The 21,151-nt window shown below is 44.0% G+C and overlaps 1 protein-coding gene across 1 annotated transcript in view; it reads right to left on the minus strand.

Moving 5' to 3' along the window:
• The window catches only part of LOC122926251 (coiled-coil domain-containing protein 27-like), a 66,902-nt gene extending 51,060 nt beyond the window's left edge, over window positions 1-15,842 (minus strand). The window contains exon 1 of the mRNA XM_044277625.1: window positions 15,719-15,842. The gene's annotated coding sequence lies outside the window, so the exon portion shown is untranslated. The remainder of the gene's footprint in view (window positions 1-15,718) is intronic.
• Window positions 15,843-21,151: the final 5,309 nt, after the last annotated feature.

Genomic DNA, 21,151 nt, shown 5'->3' on the forward strand with positions numbered 1-21,151 from the left:
ACAGAATGGGCTCAGGAATACTTCCAGAAACCATTGTCAGTGAACACAATCCACCGTGCCATCCGCCGTTGCCAGCTGAAACTCTACAGTGCAAAGAAGAAGCCATTTCTAAGCAAGATCCACAAGCTCAGGCGTTTTCACTGGGCCAGGGATCATTTAAAATGGAGTGTGGCAAAATGGAAGACTGTTCTGTGGTCAGACGAGTCACGATTCAAAGTTCTTTTTGGAAATCTGGGACGCCATGTCATCTGGACTAAAGAGGACAAGGACAACCCAAGTTGTTATCAACACTCAGTTCAGAAGCCTGCATCTCTGATGGTATGGGGTTGCATGAGTGCGTGTGGCATGGGCAGCTTGCATGTCTGGAAAGGCACCATCAATGCAGAAAAATATATTCAGGTTCTAGAAGAACATATGCTCCCATCCAGACGTCATCTCTTCCAGGGAAGACCCTGCATTTTTCAACAAGATAATGCCAGACCACATTCTGCATCAATCACAACATCATGGCTGCGTAGGAGAAGGATCCGGGTACTGAAATGGCCAGTCTGCAGTCCAGATCTTTCACCTATAGAGAACATTTGGCGCATCACAAAGAGGAAGGTGCAACAAAGAAGGCCCAAGACGATTGAACAGTTAGAGGCCTGTATTAGACAAGAATGGAAGAGCATTCCTATTTCTAAACTTGAGAAACTGGTCTCCTCGGTCCCCAGACGTCTGTTGAGTGTTGTAAGAAAAAGGGGAGATGCCACACAGTGGTGAAAATGGCCTTGTCCCAACTTTTTGGGGATTTGTTGACACCATGAAATTCTGATTCAACATATTTTTCCCTTAAAATGGTACATTTTCTCAGTTTAAACTTTTGTTCCGTGATTTATGTTCTATTCTGAATAAAATATTAGAAGTTGGCGCCTCCACATAATTGCATTCAGTATTTATTCACGATTTGTATAGTGTCCCAACTTTTTGGGAATCCGGTTTGTAGATTAGATACACAACAACATAAACTGATGTGGAGATCCCATTAACAGAATAAGCCAAAATGCGAGCTATAGTAGCAGATTTGTCATATATGCACACCATAATACAAATAGCCCCCTACATCAGGCCTAATACAAAAGATGGATGTGTACATAGGCCATATGGCTGAAGAAAGATACCACCCCCCCCTCCCTACACACCTGCCAGTTACAAGCGAGTCATGCAGTATTTAAACAAATCAACCAGAGAGCCATGATAGAAGGCAAGATGAATTAGATACACTCACAAATACCGCTCAGCAAGGGCTATGGGAACTCCATATGTGGCGATGTCAGTGATGCATCTCTGGGCTGAGGTAAAGAAAAGGGAAAGCTCAGGGATAGCATTCCTCTCTTCTCCCAAGAGTCAAAATTCCCTTAAATGTTGGTCTTATATCTATGCATTGATGCCCTACTTGTCGGAGACCTTCTTCGGTAAGACGGTGTTACACTTGTAGGTTACATTATGGCTCCAAAGGAAGCCTTTTTTTATTAAATTATTTATAAAAGTTATGTTTTAGGTATTGCCGACTGTGATTTCTATGTAATATTAGCATTGTCTATTAAGAGACTACCATCATGGTCACTGATTTGATTTTGATAACATAGTAACATAGTTTAAAAGGCTGAAAAAAGACAATCTGTCCATCCAGTTCGGCCTGTTATCCTGCAAGTTGATCCAGAGGAAGGCAAAAAACTGTGAGGTAGAAGCCAATTTTCCTCACTTTAGGGGAAAAAAACTCCTTCCTGACTCCAATCAGGCAATCAGAATAACTCCCTGGATCAATGACCCCTCTCTTGTAGCTATAGCCTGTAATATTATTACACTCCAGAAATACATCCAGGCCCCTCTTGAATTCCTTTATTGTACTCACCATCACCACCTCCTCAGGCAGAGAGTTCCATAGTCTCACTGCTCTTACCGTAAAGAATCCCTTTCTATGTTTGTGTACAAACCTTCTTTCCTCCAGACGCAGAGGATGTCCCCTCGTCACAGTCACAGTCCTGGGGATAAATAGATAATGGGAAAGATCTCTGTACTGACCCCTGATATATTTATACATAGTTAGATCTCCCATTAGTCATCGTTTTTCTAAACTGAATAACCCTAATTTTGATAATCTATCTGGGTCCTGTAGTTGCCCCATTCCAGTTATTACTTTAGTTGCCCTCCTCTGGACCCTCCAGCTCTGCTATGTCTGCCTTGTTCACAGGAGCCCAGATCTGTACACAGTACTCTATGTGTGTTCTGACAAGTGATTTGTAAAGTGGTAGGACTATGTTCTCATCACAGGCATCTATGCCCCTTTTGATGCAACCCATTATCTTATTGGCCTTGGCAGCAACTGTCTGACACTGGTTTCTACAGCTTAGTTTGCTGTCCACTAAAATTCCTCGGTCCTTTTCCATGTCAGTGTTACCCAGTGTTTTACCATTTAGTATGTACGGGTGACTTGCATTATTCCTTCCCATGTGCATAACCTTACATTTGTCAGTGTTAAACCTTATCTGCCACTTCTCTGCCCAAGCCTCCAATCTATTCAGATCCATCTGTAAAAGTATACTGTCATCTTCCCTGTTATTACTGTGCAAGCCTTCTACAAGATCATTAATAAATATATTGAACAGACTGGGGTCCAATACTGACCCCTGAGGTACCCCACTAGTGACAGTGACCCAATCTGAGTGTGTACCGTTAGTAACAACACTTTTCTATCACCGAGCCAGTTACTTACCCACATATACACATTTTTTCCTAGTCCAAGCATTCGCATTTTATAGACTAACCTTTTATTTAGTACAGTATAAAATGCGTCTCATTTATGATGAGGCGCACCACACCTCGTCATAAATCTCACCAAGCAACATTTATAGCCACACTCTCTTCAGGCAGGGCTATTGAGCTGCCATGGAGGCAAATAACAAACATATAGATGGAGATGGACCAGAGCCAGACAACGCGTGGTATGGGGATCTGCCTGCTAACAAACAGTAACTCATAACATTGCTGACTGCTGAGAGGTAACCTTGATTAATGTCTACAGTGACGGCGTCCATGATGGGTGCTTACTGCAACACAACGACTCACTGTAACTGTATACTAAACTGTAACTCTAAAATACTGGCTGCCTAATAGTTCAAAAAGAAAGAGAAATGGTAAGAAATTCCAAAAAAGGTAACAACATTTATTAAAGTTTCTAAAAAAATATCAAAAATACAAAGATTACTGCAATGCTTCTAATACTGGTTATAGGCAGTTTTCGGAAATTGACCTGCTGTACAGATTATAGAATCTGCAGCATGTCAATTGTTGTGTGTGTGTTTTTGTGCATATTTCACCCTTTTCAAACTGCATTAAATGTGCAGCAAAAAAACTAATAAAACCCCCACATAACACACCATAACCAGAATTAATAGTACAGACTTAGGCTACTTTCACACTAGCGTTCGTCGTTCCGCTCGTGAGCTCCGTTTGAAGGGGCTCACGAGCGGACCCGAACGCAGCCGTCCAGCCCTGATGCAGTCTGAATGGAGCGGATCCGCTCAGACTGCATCAGTCTGGCGGCGTTCAGCCTCCGCTCCGCTCGCCTCCGCACGGACAGGCGGACAGCTGAACGCTGCTTGCAGCGTTCGGGTGTCCGCCTGGCCGTGCGGAGGCGTGCGGATCCGTTCAGACTTACAATGTAAGTCAATGGGAACGGATCCGCTTGAAGATGTCACCATATGGCTCAATCTTCAAGCGGATCCGTCCCCCATTGACTTTACATTGAAAGTCTGAACGGATCCGCGCAGGCTACTTGCGCACTTGCGAATTTTTTTAAAGTTATTAATGCAGACGGATCCGTACTGAACGGAGCCTCCGTCTGCATTAATGTGATCGGATCCGTTCAGAACGGATCCGATCAAGCGCAAGTGTGAAAGTAGCCTTAAGTGTGGGGGTTTTTTGGTGCAGTTTTCTTGCAGATTTTCTGCACCCAAATTTGCACCATCTGCAGGCACCATTAGGAGGCATGCACATAATGCAGATTACCTGTGGTTGTTCCACATGGATTTTCATGCAGACAAACCACAGCGTATTACAGTACCAGCAAGGTGAACAGTGCGTAGATCACCTCCTACAATCTTATGTAAGAGATATTCCATCGTATCTAAAAGATATCACAATGGTAGTATAGCTTTTTAAGAATCTATTCTATCAAACTGGTTGGATCATGGCAACTTTGGATGTAAGCTCACTGTATACATGTATTAATCATGAACAAGGTATACAAGCATTATCTAGAATAATAAGACCTACAGCTAGAACAATTACAAGTTATACTGGACAGCATCAAGTATGTGTTATCTCATAATTATTTATATTTAAAGTTTTATTTACAAATAACAGGTACCGACATGGGCACCAGGTTCGCCCCAACTATGCCAATTTATTTATGGGAGCAGGATTCGGTAATACCAAAGCTGGGGTCGGGTCTGTTGCTCTGGCAAGTGGCAACGTTATATTGACAACATCATTCTAGTTTCGGATAGGTCACATCAAGAATTAATCGAATATATAGAGGAGTTAAATAATAATCAACTGAATCTCAGATTTACACCAAACATTAATGCAGAAGTAGTAGAGTTTGGGAATCTTAAAATAGAAATTAAGGAGTCAATGTTTACTTGTAGTACTTTTCAGAAAACCGTGGCTAAAAATATATTTTTTTAAAATACCAGTTGCCACCTACCCCGATGGCTGCTGAATGTACCACTGAGTCAGTTTCGTCGTCTCAAGCTTAATTGTACGCGAAAAGACCAATTTAAAGCTGAAGCAGAATTGATGAAAGTCCAATTTTTGGAAAAACAATATTCATTGGACTTATTGGATGATTCACTAAAAAGTTAGGAAATTAGACAGAAAAACTTTTTTTCCAGAATATAAAACTAAAGAGAAGTAGGATGGAAGAAACATCTAAAATAGTACTACCATTCAATGTGGAGTATAAAAAAATGTCAGCTATAATTCATAAATACTGGCACTAGCTTCTAGGGATGACTCTCCCATAAAAACCACCCATTGTCTATACAGGAGCCCCAAATCTAGGATTACAGATAGCTCCAACTATAAGAAAAACAAAAGAAATATCCTTAATGGCACCATGGACTATGTTAAAGGGGTTCTACAGATGTGGTACATGCAGTAACTGTAGAGTAACAAGGTTTGATAGGAAGACGACTAGAGTAACATCTAAAGTAAATGCAGTTGAGTGGGAAATTAAGGAAACTTTATCCTGTAATAATGAGGCAGTAATATACATTTTAGAGTGCCCATGTGCTAAACAGTATAAAGGCCATATGGGAAGGACATTAAAAGCCAGAATGTCTGAAAACAATCATATAAAAATATGAAAAACATACAAATCACTTCAAGCTACACCATGCGAGTGATCCAGCAGGTTTGAAGTTTGTGGGAATACAGTCTGTGAAGAAGGATTGAAGAGGGGGTGAGTTGATATCCAAGATGTCAAGATGTGAATCTAGAATGATTTTTGAGTTTGGATCACTGGTACCTTTGGGACTCAATTTAGAACCAGTAATAAACGGACCAGTGGTAGGTTTCACGACATGTCGATGCCAGGCTGTTCTCCAGTGCATCGATATGGCCTGCATCCTCTCACTGGCCCTCTCACACCAAGATTTAATATACTGCTGTTATTCTTTATTTTTTATTTTTTTCTCACTGTTTATTGTTTATTTTCTCTTTGTTACTTTTTTCTTTATTTCTATTTTTGCATTACTTGATTATTGGTGCTATTTTTTGTTGTTTGTGCAGTATTTGAGTGCTGTGTTATATTGAATGTTAGGGCGGCGAGTATTCGAATATATAATTAAGAAAGGTGGAAAGGAATAATATTGCAATGTGTGTATAGAAAGAAAGAGAAAACTCACAGTCCGGTCCAAGTTATTGTTGTTACGTTGGCGCTATATATGAACAATATGTCCCTCATTTTATATTACTCTTATCACTGAGGAAGGAACCATTATAGTTCCGAAATGCATCTGGTATACAAGAAGTAAATTGCGGTATTGTAAACATGGTTTTAAAGTCAGTATAAAACTGAGTCTGCTTTTATAGCACCTACCAGTAGCCATTTGGCTCCAGGAGAAGTATATAGTGGGCTCAGCATGCATGTTGGTACTTGCATCCCTGGATCCGATGAAAGCTGTAATGGCACCGGACGGGGTTAAAAGCAGAGTGTGCTTGGCGTGCATGCTGTACCTGCGCTCCCTGGACTTTGTGTGGCTGTCATGGCCCATAACAGGTAGGAACTAGTGTTAGGGACCACTCATAGAGGCGACCTTGACGTGGTGAGTGGCTTATTACGCTTTGGCCAAAATGTACACCAATGCCTCATTCAACATCCAGCATAGAGGCAGGGCAGAGTGCTGGTTGCAGAGTGCGATTGCATTTTGTGTTTTTGCGTTTGTATGTGTATTTTGCCATAGCAATGTGCACCTGCATACAGGGTTGTGCTGACTGAACCCCCCACATTTTTTTCTTTGCGGTATTGTAAACATACCTCTTTTATTTTTTAATGCCTATTCCGTGAAGTAATGAAGTAGTGGAGATTGGCGCCCTGGGATTTTCACCACGCATGCGCTAACAAACGTGCTGGGACAACGCGAGCAGAGAGTACAAGCACGGACTGCAAGCCCCAGCGATCTGCAGGAGACAGAGGGGAGCGGAGCAGGAGGAAACACAAAGCAACCTAGACATGCATCCACCTACCCAGTAGTGCCCACACGATAGAACGGGGTATTGGTACGCAGCGTGAAAACTCAATACATTCTATGCAGCTAAATAAAAAGCCTTTCTCCCACCATTACAACCAACTATATTACAGCAACTCTATGAGATTAAGCACGAAATATTAAGTTGGAGTGGCATTACTTACATAAGAGGAATGAACTACACCTATTGCACTTTATGAATTGGATTCAATCCCAATTTGTGAGAGCTCCACAATTGGAAATATAAGAGGGACTGTGACCGTGAAAAGTTTGAGATTATTAATTGAATCATGTTTGTGATTTCAAGCATTTTTAGATAATATGAATTGTTTTTAATGTGTTATTAAATTCTATATGGATTACTTGAGAGCCGGCCATTGGTTTGAATATTTTATAATTACAGCTAGGTGGTTATAGCAGGCCGAGCACTATTTTGGTGAGCTCCCTACATTTGGTACGTGTATTTTAAATCTCAAATACACTTAGCATTTTTTCTTAGGTGAATACATTGACCTGATGTGCTAATTTTGAATCTGCAGCACATCAATTGTTGTTCCATTTTTCTTCTGCGGATTTTACCCTCTTCTATGTAAGGGTGAGATCTAGGGATGAGCGAATCGACTTCAGATGAAACATCCGAAGTTGATTTGCATAAAACTTTGTTCTAATATTGTACGGAGCAGGATGCGAGTCGACTTCGGATGCTTCATCTGAAGTCGATTCTCTCATCCCTAGTGAGATCTGTGGAAAATCTGCATCAAATCTCACCAAAAGCCACACAAAAAACGTGATAAATAGTGCAGATTTATGTGCGGTTATCATGCAGATTTTCTGCACATAAATGTGTACTGTGCTCAGCCTCCCTTAGGGCCCATACTGTACACACATACAAACCGGATTCCAAAAAAGTTGGGACACTAAACAAATTGTGAATAAAAACTGAATGCAATGATGTGGAGATGGCAAATGTCAATATTTTATTTGTAATAGAACGTAGATGACAGATCAAACGTTTAATCCGAGTAAATGTATCATTTTAAAGGAAAAATACGTTAATAAAAGTTTTCACGGTGTCAACAAATCCCAAAAAAGTTGGGACAAGTAGCAATAAGAGGCTGGAAAAAGTAAATTTGAGCATAACGAAGAGCTGGAAGACCAATTAACACTAATTAGGTCAATTGGCAACATGATTGGGTATAAAAAGAGCTTCTCAGAGTGGCAGTGTCTCTCAGAAGCCAAGATGGGTAGAGGATCACCAATTCCCACAATGTTGCGCAGAAAGATGGTGGAGCAATATCAGAAAGGTGTTACCCAGCGAAAAATTGCAAAGACTTTGCATCTATCATCATCAACTGTGCATAACATCATCTGAAGATTCAGAGAATCTGGAACAATCTCTGTGCATAAGGGTCAAGGCCGTAAAACCATACTGGATGCCCGTGATCTCCGGGCCCTTAAACGACACTGCACCACAAACAGGAATGCTACTGTAAAGGAAATCACAGAATGGGCTCAGGAATACTTCCAGAAACCATTGTCAGTGAACACAATCCACCGTGCCATCCGCCGTTGCCAGCTGAAACTCTACAGTGCAAAGAAGAAGCCATTTCTAAGCGAGATCCACAAGCTCAGGCGTTTTCACTGGGCCAGGGATCATTTAAAATGGAGTGTGGCAAAATGGAAGACTGTTCTGTGGTCAGACGAGTCACGATTCGAAGCTCTTTTTGGAAATCTGGGTCGCCATGTCATCCGGACCAAAGAGGACAAGGACAACCCAAGTTGTTATCAACGCTCAGTTCAGAAGCCTGCATCTCTGATGGTATGGGGTTGCATGAGTGCGTGTGGCATGGGCAGCTTGCATGTCTGGAAAGGCACCATCAATGCAGAAAAATATATTCAGGTTCTAGAACAACATATGCTCCCATCCAGACGTCATCTCTTTCAGGGAAGATCCTGCATTTTTCAACAAGATAATGCCAGACCACATTCTGCATCAATCACAACATCATGGCTGCGTAGGAGAAGGATCCGGGTACTGAAATGGCCAGTCTGCAGTCCAGGTCTTTCACCTATAGAGAACATTTGGCGCATCATAAAGAGGAAGGTGCAACAAAGAAGGTCCAAGACGATTGAACAGTTAGAGGCCTGTATTAGACAACAATGGGAGAGCATTCCTATTTCTAAACTTGAGAAACTGGTCTCCTCGGTCTCCAGACGTCTGTTGAGTGTTGTAAGAAGAAGGGGAGATGCCACACAGTGGTGAAAATGGCCTTGTCCCAACTTTTTGGAGATTTGTTGACACCATGAAATTCTGATTCAACATATTTTTCCCTTAAAATGGTACATTTTCTCAGTTCAAACTTTTGTTCCGTGATTCATGTTCTATTCTGAATAAAATATTAGAAGTTGGCACCTCCACATCATTGCATTCAGTATTTATTCACGATTTGTATAGTGTCCCAACTTTTTTGGAATCCGGTTTGTATTATAGATCCATCGTATATTGGTCCATACGTAATACAGCACACATAGCCAATATTGTACCCCCGTGTGACTCTACTTTTATATGGAAGCTTATGGGGTTTCTTCCTCTTGGATTCGGCATAAATTAATTTAATAAATGTTCCAACATATGCTGTATTACACAAGTATTATTTCCTAAAAACATTACTTCTAGGGAAAAATATGATCCTGATATACTGTATGGCCGTCTTTAATATTGATTGGACCCTAGGCAAGAGAGAGAACACAAGTGCCGCTGCCGCATTCATGGGTCCATTAACTAAGTAGCAGGACATGTAGGGCATACATGGGGGAAGTCCCTGCACTTACTATTTCTGGGCGCCGCTCCGTTGCGCCGCTGTGGCCCCCGTTACATTCTCCCGCGCTGTATGCTAAGTAACAGCATCGGAACACCAGGGAGGAGACATCAGCTTTTCTCTGTGGGTGTTCCTTCTCCCTGTAGTTGTAGCGCTGTCCAATCACAGCGCAGAACTTCACAGCCAGGGAAAAAAAAATAATCACCTTCTCATGTGCAGGGACATCCCCAATGTATGCCCTACATGTCCTGCTACTTAGTTAATCAGATCCGGTAGACTGTTCCAGCTAGGAACAGCCTGCCAGATCCATGAATACTGCGTGCTACCAGAAATCTGTCCATCCAGTTCAGCCTGTGACTGGCTGAGATCTGTTTGTAACCTGGCAAATATGGATGGAATACTAATCAGAAGCTGGATTTCTTGCTGCCATCATTTCTACCGTTCTAGAAGCGAACCTGGCCGGGGAGCTGGGGGGGGGGGGGGGGGGGCTCTGTCTGAAGGTGTTTTGAGTTTTATCCTACAGACATTCTCCGCAAAAAAAGTGAGTACTATCTATTTATTTATTTTGGTTTTAATATGATTGGTTATACATTTGATCAATTCATTTTTATTACTTTACTCACTTCCTAACATGAGCTAAGTACAGTTTCTATTTTCTCTATTGGGCCATACCACTGGTCCTGATTCTTGATGTCCTGCTACTGCCACCATTAATATTTCCTAAATATCACATTGGTATCCATTCGAGATGCACCACTATTGATACCACGCTATTAATTCTCTCTATTATAGGGAGTAGCGCCTACCTGTGCGTCACAATTACGGCAAATTGGAGAGTACACAAGCTCTATATATCTTCTAGAGCTCTAGACCCTCCATTACAGGCCATATTTCTCCTAATTCACTGACGTATAGGTACATCACTATACTTTGACCACTTGTGCTGCTTTCCCGGTTGCCCTTTTTGCTCTTCCTTCTTTTTCCATCTCTTTCTGGAACAAACATTCCTCCTTCCTGGCACCCGTCTTTGCTTGGGTGCTCGAGTAGAACACCTCGGGATGCTCGGGTGCTGTACCGAGCACAATGGAAGTCAATGGGAGAAGCATTAAACCTGGCACCCCCTGCTCTGAAGAGGGGAGGGTGTCTGGCTCACATGAAAAGGTCAGAAATTGATGGAAACACCACTGAAATGGTTCGGGAACAGCATGGGGAGGATGTCTGGATGCATCTTGGACTCCCAGGTCGCTGCTGGGAACGATGTTGTCCGAGTAGTGCGCCACTTTTACAGACTGACACTAATACGCACAAAACCGAAGATAAAATCGATTTTAGAGGAAAAATTGTTAGGAAACATTCTTTCATGTATATTTACTTGTATATAAAGTGCAAGTGCTGCCAAAAATTACAAGGAAGAGGCACTCCGATACAACCTCTATATCACATAAAGGAGGGCCTCATTCACATTGTGGTACAATTGTTCAGGTAGTGGGACTCCTACACTCATACAGCCTATGCACTAAGTGAAAGGGCTGCCAAAAATTACAAGGAACCGTCACTCCAATACACCCTTTGTTACACATAAAGGAGGGCATCGAACACACCCTGACCATCTCAAACATTAGGGGCGAGGGTCTGCTGCCGAGCTGACCATCTAAAATATTAGGTGTGAGGGTCTGCTGCTGAGCTGACCATCTAAAACATTAGAGGCGAGGGTCTGCTGCTGAGCTGACCATCTAAAACATTATGGACGAGGGCCTGCTGGTGACCCTCTAAAACATTAGGGGTGAGGGTCTGCTGCTAAGCTCACCCTCTAAAACATTAGGGGCGAGGGCCTGCTGCTGAGCTGACCATCAAAAAATTTATGGTTGAGCACCTGCTGCTGAGCTGACCCTCTAAAACATTAGAAGCAAGGGCAGCCTAATAAGCATGTTGATATGATGGATGAGGAGGAGGAGGAGGACGAGAAAAGGAAAATTGAACCATATACCCTTTTTTGTGGTGGAAGGGGTGCATGGGAATACAGTGTATTCAATACACCACATAAGCCACATTTAAAGTTCCTTTATGTTCAGCCGCTTTCCTCTGGTGTAGTAGAGAAACACCGGGAAAAATAGTGGCGGCTGGGGACTGAGTAACGAGGAACCGCCGCCACCATCAGGCTGCGGAAAGTCTCAGTGTCCACAATATATTTCAGTTGACCGCGCAGTCTCTACCAGTAACCACTTCCTCCCAGAGTCATCCAACTTTATACACACAGGTAAAACATTGATTCCCACAGACGTCTTATCACCACTAAGAGCCCTGTGGAATGCCAAAAACCGCACTAATAGTGAAGTATTGTGGTCACTATTCACACACGCTTGCACAGGTTGTACTCACAAGCGTAGAAGAAAACTCAGGCACATCAATCAGAGTGTTAGTTTTTTCTATTCCTCTTGTAGTTTGCACCCTAGTCACTGCTGCAAAGGAAGTGCGCTCCAATAGTGAAGTTCTGTAGGCAATTCTAACGTATAAATATTTATTATACTCACAAGCATAGATGTATAAAAGCATATAAATCATGTAAAACCAGCCAAATGTTCATGCCCGACCCGGGTTTGGCTCTAAATGCTTCATCAGGGGCATCAGTGTCCACAAGCCTAAATGGCAACATTTCCAGGGCCAGCAATTTGGAAAGGTGCGCATTTAGTGCTATGGCCTGTGGGTGGGTGGCTGGGTATTTGCGCTTTCGTTCAAAGGCCTCGGGTATGGACATCTGTACGCTGCGCTGGGACACAGAAGTGGATGTGCTAGCTGATGGTGCTTGCGAAGGTCCAGGTGCAGGGTGGGAGGCATCCGGGCATGCGTCTTGGACAGGGCATTGGCCAGCAGGTAACACAGGGGAAGAGGAGGCAGTGGTGTGACCCGCAGACACTGATTGTGGACCCAGGCATTCGGCCCACCTATCAGGGTGCTTTGATGCCATGTGGCAGATCATTCTGGTGGTGGTGAGGTTGCTAGTGTTCACGCCCCTGCTCATTTTGGTACAGCACAGGTTGCAAATGACAATTCTTTTATCGTCCGCACTTTCCTAAAAAAAGCGCCAGACTGCGGAAAACCTAGCCCTTGGCAAGGGAGATTGTCGCAAGGGGGTGCTGCGCGGAACAGTTGCGGGCCTGTTTGGTATGGCCCACCTTCTCCCTTTTGCCACCCCACTGCCTCTTCCTGCCTGTTGCGGTGCTGCGGATCCCTCCCCCTCTGTACTGCGTTCGGCTTGCCACCTTCCCAGGTTGGGTCATGGACTTGATCGTCCACCACCTCCTCTTCCACTTCCTCACTCTGGTCATCCTCCTGACTTGTTGACCTAACAACAACCTCAGTTATTGACAACTGTGTCTTATCCTCATCATCAACCTCTTGAGACACTAATTGCCGTTTACCCGTTTACTTATTGGCAACTGTGTCTCATCATCATAATCATCCTCCTCATGAAACACTAATTGCCGTTCCCCACTGCCATCTTCTTGTGACTGTGGATGGTCAAGAGTTTGGGCATCAGTGCACACAATCTCCTCATGTCCCTCTTCAAGCGGGCTTGGCAAAAGGCCCAAATCAAGGAATGGCGATGAAAAGAGCTCCTCGGAATATCAGAGTGTGGGATCACTTGTTTGCCAAGACATTCCATGGTGGGAAGAAGAAGGATCATGGTGAGGATTGTGTTGACCAGACTCTTGGCTACTGAGACTGGACTTTGTGGAAGACAGGGTTGTGATTAACAGACTGGTAGCATTATCTGCTGCAATACAACCGACCACCTGGTCGCACTGGTGTGACTTCGAGAGTGGTGCCCTGCGCTGCCCTGCAAACTGGGACATGAAGCTAGGTTCGGGTCCGCAATTCCGATCCTGAAAAAAATAGAACATGTCCTATTCTTGTCCGCAATAGGCATATTCTCTTAGTGCCAGAAATGTGCGGTCTGCAAAATGCGGAACGCACATTGCTGCTGTCCGTGTTTTGCGGATCCGTGGATCCGCAAAACACACGCGGATGTGTGAATGGACCCTTAGCCTGAGCATAGGCCATCACTTGTAACAACCTGGAACATCCCTTTTTTTTAAATGTTCCTATTTGTCATATAAAAAATATAAATAATGAAAAATACATGACTGATAAATTGCCTATATGTCTGACATATTACAATATCATGTTACTATCCACATGGGGGACACCTAAAAAAAATACACAATGCCAGAAATTCAGTTTTTCTTGGTCACCTCACAATTTTTTTTTCTAAGCATCTCATTGGTAGAAAAATGGAAAAAGTTATGGTTTGTCAGAATACAGCGATACAAAGCAATTTTTTAAGTTTTTTTAATTAGTAAAACATAACAGACTATACATATTCGGTAGTGCCGTCATCACACTGACCTGAAGAAGAAAGTTAAGATTTTTTTTCACCATAGAGTGAACTTTGTGTTTTCTTTTCTATTTCAGCACCACAAATTTTTTTTTTAGTTTTCCAATATTTTATACAGTACATTAAATGGTGACATGACAAAATATAACTCATGTTGCAAAAAACAGAAGTACAGAAGTTACAAAAGGTGGGTTTGTCATTTAATTCTCTACATTGTTGGGTCATTAACTAATATCCCTACGCCAGTTTTTGGTTTAAAAAAAAGTCGTAAGATCTTTTTTTTGCGACTTGTTAAATGCCCGTGCTACAGGGTGTGACGGGGACCAGAACATTGGCTGCGGCAAACTTACTAACATTTACACCTGGAAACAGGTATAAAACTTGGCAAAAAATTACTCCACTCAGGGAATGGAGACGTTTTTCACTGCAGGCGCATGGACTGCCGGAGGATGAGCGTAATTAATGATGCGGTGTGCACCTCGTCATAAATCAAGCACATCCCCTGGCAGCGCAGGGGGGAATAAAAGACAGGCGTAAAACGTCTGTCTTTGTAAATGACCCGAGTTATCTGTGGATTTACATAGAACTTCAGTGAACCTGACTACCGGTATATTAATATCATAATATATATATATATATATAAGGGCTCATGCACATGACTGTTTGTATTTTACGGTCCGCAAAAAACAGATCTGCAAAAAATACGGATGACATCCATGTGCATTCCGCGAAACGGAACAGCTGGTCCCTAATAGAACAGTCCTATCCTTGTCCGTGATGCGGACAATAATAGGACATGTTCTATTTTTTTGCAGAACGAACATATGGAAACGGAATGCACACGGAGTAACTTCTGTGTTTTTTTGGCGGTCCCATTGAAATGAATGGTTCCACATACTGTCCGCGGAACGGACGCGGAAAAAAAATACGTTCATGTGCATGAGCTCTTATGCTGTGACTAGATAATAACTCAAGTACAACCCAGCATTGCAAGCACAGCAAGTCATTGTTTGAAGGCAGTATTCCCACCTCAGACCCTATGTGTAATATACACAGGATATGCCCTAATTATCTCAGGATGAAAACCCCCTTTAAGAACTCACCGTGGTGGACAACATATGAACTCGAGAGCCCCAAGTGATTTTTCCTGGTTCCTGGTTCTCACTTCTTGTTTGTAACATTACAGGTCTCCATGCAACTAACTAGCAGCCACACTTGTGTAGAAAGCTCAAAACACAGCGTACCTGGCATCATAATGTATAGCTGATCCAGTTCTACCAGCTGTCATCCCCATAATAAAGGTTTGAACTGAAAAGTACTACTACTCTAAAGCTGTCCAGTACAACAGACTAATCTGATGTCCAGGGGTACTTTAAAGAGGGTTCTCTGCTTTGGATGTTTTCTTTTGCCTAGAAGGGTCCACCAACAAAAGCTGGGATCCCCCACGATCAGCGGTAATCAATGGGAGTGTCAAGCAGCAAGTGTTCAAACTCCCTACAGTGCCACCACAGGAGAATTGAGGCATTACACAATTCCCATTAAGATCAACAGGGCTGTCCATGTAATGCGTGGACATGGCAGGTCCTCCAGAGAAAAAGACACTCTTTGTAGCTGCTTCCAAATAGATGAGGGTCTTGAATGGGGGAACCTTGATTTTATTAACTCAGAATTCCATAATAAGGACATTTTTCAACCCCTTTAAGTCTCACCTCATCCTGGAGACAGAAGGCATCTATAGCTGGTGAGGACTGGCCTAGTGGACACAGTGACAGAGCCGGCAGCCTGGGCAGATCTGGTGCGTGCAGAGTAGTGACCACGTGCTGCTGCCTTGTCACCTCCACAATACAACTTGTTCCATTCTCTCATTCAGGAATGTCAGGGTGAAGCAAGGATTGGTCTGTGCGCTCGGTTGCTAGGAGACTGATTGTTTGCTGGGGGGGACCGAGCACTGAGTGCAGAACACGGTGCCTTGTTTAAGAATGATACAGGGACAACGTAAAAAAGATTTAAAAAAATGAATAAATACAATAGTCACTGATAGCCTGCTAATATTATTATTTTTGAAAACGATATAGTTGTCAAATCTCTTGCACCCACCTTACTTTTATGAAGACAACTCCTATCCACATGGACTTCATAGAGGGATTCCACCACTTGAGACTCCCTCTATTTTTATTATTATTATTGTTTATTATTAAAGCACCTTTCATTCCATGGTGCTGTACAATATGATAAGGAGTATACATAAAAAATACAGACTATTGCACTAGGCATAAACAAGACGAGTTACAAACTGGTACAGAAGGAGAGAGGGCCCTGCCCGTGAGGGCTTACAATCTACATGGTATGGGAGAAGGACACAGTAGGTGCGGGTGAAGTTGGTCGTGGCGGTATAGTAGCAGCAGGGTCACAGGGTTGTAGGCTTGTCTGAAGAGGTGAGTTTTTAGGTGTCTTTTGAAGGATTCCACTGTCGGTGAGAGTCTGATGTGTTGGGGTAGCGAGTTCCAGAGTGTAGGGGATGCACGGGAGAAATCTTGGAGGCGATTGTGGGAAGAGGCGATAAGAGGAGAAGAGAGAAGGAGGTCTTGTGAGGATCGGAGATTACGTGTGGGGGTGTATCAGGAAAGTAGCTCAGAGATGAGAAAGAACAGACAGGGTCATTTATCATCATTGTTTGTGGCTTTTTTTGTCTGGTGTGGGGAGTTTTTTTCAGCTGTCTTTATTATTTACTTGCATTTATTGTAGTGTTTAGGGCCGGGACGACAGGTAGGCACCCGCCTAGGGCGCCACCTAGCTACCCATAAGGAGGGGGGCACAATCAAAGCTGCATCTGCGGCTTTTGAGAATGACACTAGAGGTTGCAAAGACATCACCGTGACCTCATGTGATATCATTGGGACCACCTGCACAGAGACACAGAAACTCAGGTCACGGATCGGAAGAGGTCTGTGGCCTGCATTGCAGATGGTGGCTGGGAACCGAAGTGAAGTGTTTTGGTTTTTTTATTACTAAACATCGCAACTACTGGGGACACCATGGAAGGGGGAGGGGAGCACTATATACCTGACACTACAAAGGGGGAATTATATGCCTGGTACTACGGAGGGGGGCATTATTTACATGTCACTACAGAGGGGGGCATTATATACATGGCACTCACTACAGAGAGAGGCATTATATACATGGCACTACAGAGGGGGGAATTATATACCTGGCACTACAGAGGGGGAATTATATACCTGGCACTACAGAGGGGGCAAGGGGAGGGCTGGCAGCCTTAGTCCTGGGGGGCAAATCCAGTCAAGTGGCCCATTTTTTAGCCCCGCCCATTATTAAAAGCCCCTCCTACATATAATAGGCCACTCCCAACAAACACTGTACAGCTGAAATTCTATAGTTAAGGCCTGTCTCTACACATCATACGGAGAGGGGAGGACCTGTCCTGGCTGCACTGCCTGCTTATACAACAAGCTACAGCCAGGAAGCTCCTCCGCTCTCCTCCCTCCCCATATCCTGCTCAAGGCCTTGGGTTCCCCCCACCATCTGCCACCCGCCCATGGCCTGCTGCCCCCCTTGGCCGTCCTCACCCAGCTCTGAATCCTCCTTCTGCAAATGGCAGGAGGAGAAGCCGCAGCATCTATTCTCCTACATAGCACCACATAGCTCTTACATCCAGTGATGTCACCTTTGTTGTAGACGTTCTGTTTCCGCGTCTTCTCCATTCAGACCAGACCGCCATGATGATTTTTCAGCCATTTCCCGTCTCTGCAGAGATTGACAAACAGACATTAGTTTCCCACATTTCTATCATCTTCACATCTTCTGAACACTCTTTCCTGCCACCCCCAATACTATACTGCAGAAACAGCCCCCCTGGAAATACTACTACCACACAGATGTGCCCCCAATACTGTGCCCGCTGTGCCCCCAATACTATACTGCAGAAACAGTCCCCCTGGAAATACTACTACCACACAGATAGTGCCCCCTTCAACAATTATTGGCACACAGTGCTCTAAAAAAATAACTGCACCCAGACTCTAATAGTATAAAGATAATGTCCCCCAAAAAAATTTGTGCTAAGCTGATACTATGCCAGGGTGCCCCCCCAAAGTAACAGTACTCCCCAAAATCCCACTAATAGAAATAATTCTCTGCCAGAGCACACATAGTAGTAATAATGCTCCTATAGTGCCCATACTAGTAATCATGTTCCTCATAGCCCCCCAGTAGTAGTAAAGCTCCCCATAATACCCCCTAGTAGTAATAATTCTCCCTATAATATGACAGTACATGAAATACCCCCGCTTAGTGCCCACAGTTGAGCTAATGTCCCCATAATGTATGCCAGTATAAAATACCCCTATATAGTGCCCCAGTAAATGCTCTCATAGTGCTCCTCTCCCCCTTCCCCATAGTGTTCCCCATAATATGCCAGTAAAAAAATGCCCATTCTTAGTGCCCCCCAGCAGATGCTCCTATAGTGCTCCTCTCCCCCATAATGTGCCAGTAAAAAAATGCCCCTTCTTAGTGCCACCAGATGCCCCAATAGTGCTCCACTCCCCCATAGTGCCCCCAAATAATGCCCCATAGTGCCTCTCTCCCCTATAATGCCTCCCATAATGTGCCAGTAAAAAATGCCCCTTTAGTGCCACCAGATGCCATAGTGCCCCCATTATGTGCCAATAAAAAAGGCCCCATTAGAGCCCCCACTTCCCCATAGTGCCCCCAAATAATGCCCCTATAGTGCCAACAGATGGCCCATAGTGCCGCTCTCCCCTATAGTGTCCCCATAATGTGCCAATAAAAAAAAGCCCCTTTAGAGCCCCCATAATGCTCCTCTCCCCCATGGTGCCCCCCCCCAATAATGTGCCAGTAAGAAATGGCCCCATAGTGCCCCCCCAAAATGGGCAAGAAATGCCCCCAGAATGCCACCTCCAAAAATATGGGGCTGTAAGAAATGCCAGTTCCCCCTGCAAAGAAAAAACAGCCTGTGTCCCCCGCTGTATGCTGCCCGGCTCAGGGGGCGGGATGATAATGACGTCATCGTGCCGCCTGAGCCGGCCTCTGATAGGCCGCAGGCATTAGTGCCTGCGGCCTATCAGAAGAACAGGGAAGGGAGACGCCTCTCCCTCCCCTGCCGCAGCACAGGCATCTGTATCGCTGTCCCGAGGACGGCGATACAGATGAATATGGAGATGAGTGCTTCCACAATGAAAGTGCTCATCTCATACTGCCCGCTGCCACCACCGCCACCACAATTACATCCAGGGCCGCGCTGCAGAGTGGTGATCGGCGGTGCGGCCCTGAGGAATAAAAAATAAATAAAAAATTATTTGTTAAAGAGGGCCAGCGGCCATTTTTTTAGGGTGGCCTGGGGGGGAAATGCCTCCCTGCACCCCATCCCAGCCCGCCCCTGGAGGGGGCATTATATACATGTCACTCACTAAAGAGGGGGGCATTATATACATGGCACTACAGAGGGGGAATTATATACCTGGCACTACAGAGGGGGAATTATATACCTGGCACTACAGAGGGGGAATTATATACCTGGCACTACAGAGGGGGGAATTATATACGTCACTCACTAAAGAGGGGGGCATTATATACATGTCACTACAGAGGGGGGCATTATATACATGTCACTACAGAGGGGGGCATTATATACATGTCACTCACTAAAGAGGGGGGCATTATATACATGTCACTACAGAGAGGGGCATTATATACATGTCACTACAGAGGGGGGTATTATATACATGTCACTCACTAAAGAGGGGGGCATTATATACATGTCACTACAAAGGGGGGCATAATAATTATGGCACTCCTGGAGAAAGATTTATATATTGGCACTACAGGAGGGAGCATTATATATATACATATACTGCATATATATATATATATATATATATATATATATGGGCATTAAGGTGAAAGAGCATTATATAATGGAACTATAGGAGGGAGCATTCTATATACCGTGTTTCCCCGAAAATAAGACAGTCTTATATTTATTTTTCCTCAAAAAAACACACTATGGCTTATCAGGGATCCAGTGAGAACTGGGTCCAATCTGCACACTGAGGCCTCATGCACACCACCGCTGTTTTTCTTTTCAGGTGTAAAAGATATAAAACGTGTTGGGCCCGATGTCCTGGGCCCCTGCCACTCCCAAGTTGCAAGCATAGTTTATTTACAAATGCCTATACAGGCGTTGAACCTATCTTGCCCCAGGTGAAAATGAATACTTCACTTTTATTATTATTTTAATTAAAAAGCTAAACGTGTACTTGATACCTTTATTTTAATTTTACTTACTGTCACCCCACTAAACCTTTTTTTTTTTGCTTACTTATAATCCCTAGACTGCGATTTATGGCTACATGATCAAATTAATCATTTTGGTCCTGTAGATTTAGTTTAAAACAAGCTTTTAAAATATGCTAATTACCTTGCTACCAGCAAGTAGGGCGGTTACTTGCTGGTAGCAGCCGCATCCTCCGATCGTAAAGACACCCCCTCCGCATTGTGATTGACAGGGCCAGGGAACGGAATCGTTCTCTGCTGGCCCTGCCTGTTTGCATTTAAAATCTTGCGCCTGCGCCGCGGCCATACCTGTCTTCAATTGGCGCAGGCGCACTGAGAGGCGGCCGCTCCATCCTCAATGCGCCTGCGCCGGGTGTAGATGTGACGTCATCGGCGCAGGCGCATTGAAGTTAGAGCGGCCGAGCAAACGGCCGCCTCTCAGTGCGCCTGCGCCAATTGAAGACAGGTACGGCCGCGGCGCAGGCGCAAGATTTTAAATGCAAACAGGCAGGGCCAGCAGAGAACGATTCCGTTCCCTGGCCCTGTCAATCACAATGTGGAGGGGGCGTCTTTACGATCGGAGGATGCGGCTGCTACCAGCAAGTAACCGCCCTACTTGCTGGTAGCAAGGTAATTAGCATATTTTAAAAGCTTGTTTTAAACTAAATCTACAGGACCAAAATGATTAATTTGATCATGTAGCCATAAATCGCAGGTTTAGTGGGGTGACAGAAGCCCTTTAATGAACCAAAAACGGAAAAAGTTAAAAATGCAGTCACCACTCCACTGTTGTATCAAAGTGCACTATCTCTCACCCCTGTCACTTTACA

Source organism: Bufo gargarizans, chromosome 2 (assembly GCF_014858855.1).
Source record: "Bufo gargarizans isolate SCDJY-AF-19 chromosome 2, ASM1485885v1, whole genome shotgun sequence".
Classification (NCBI taxonomy): domain Eukaryota; kingdom Metazoa; phylum Chordata; class Amphibia; order Anura; family Bufonidae; genus Bufo; species Bufo gargarizans.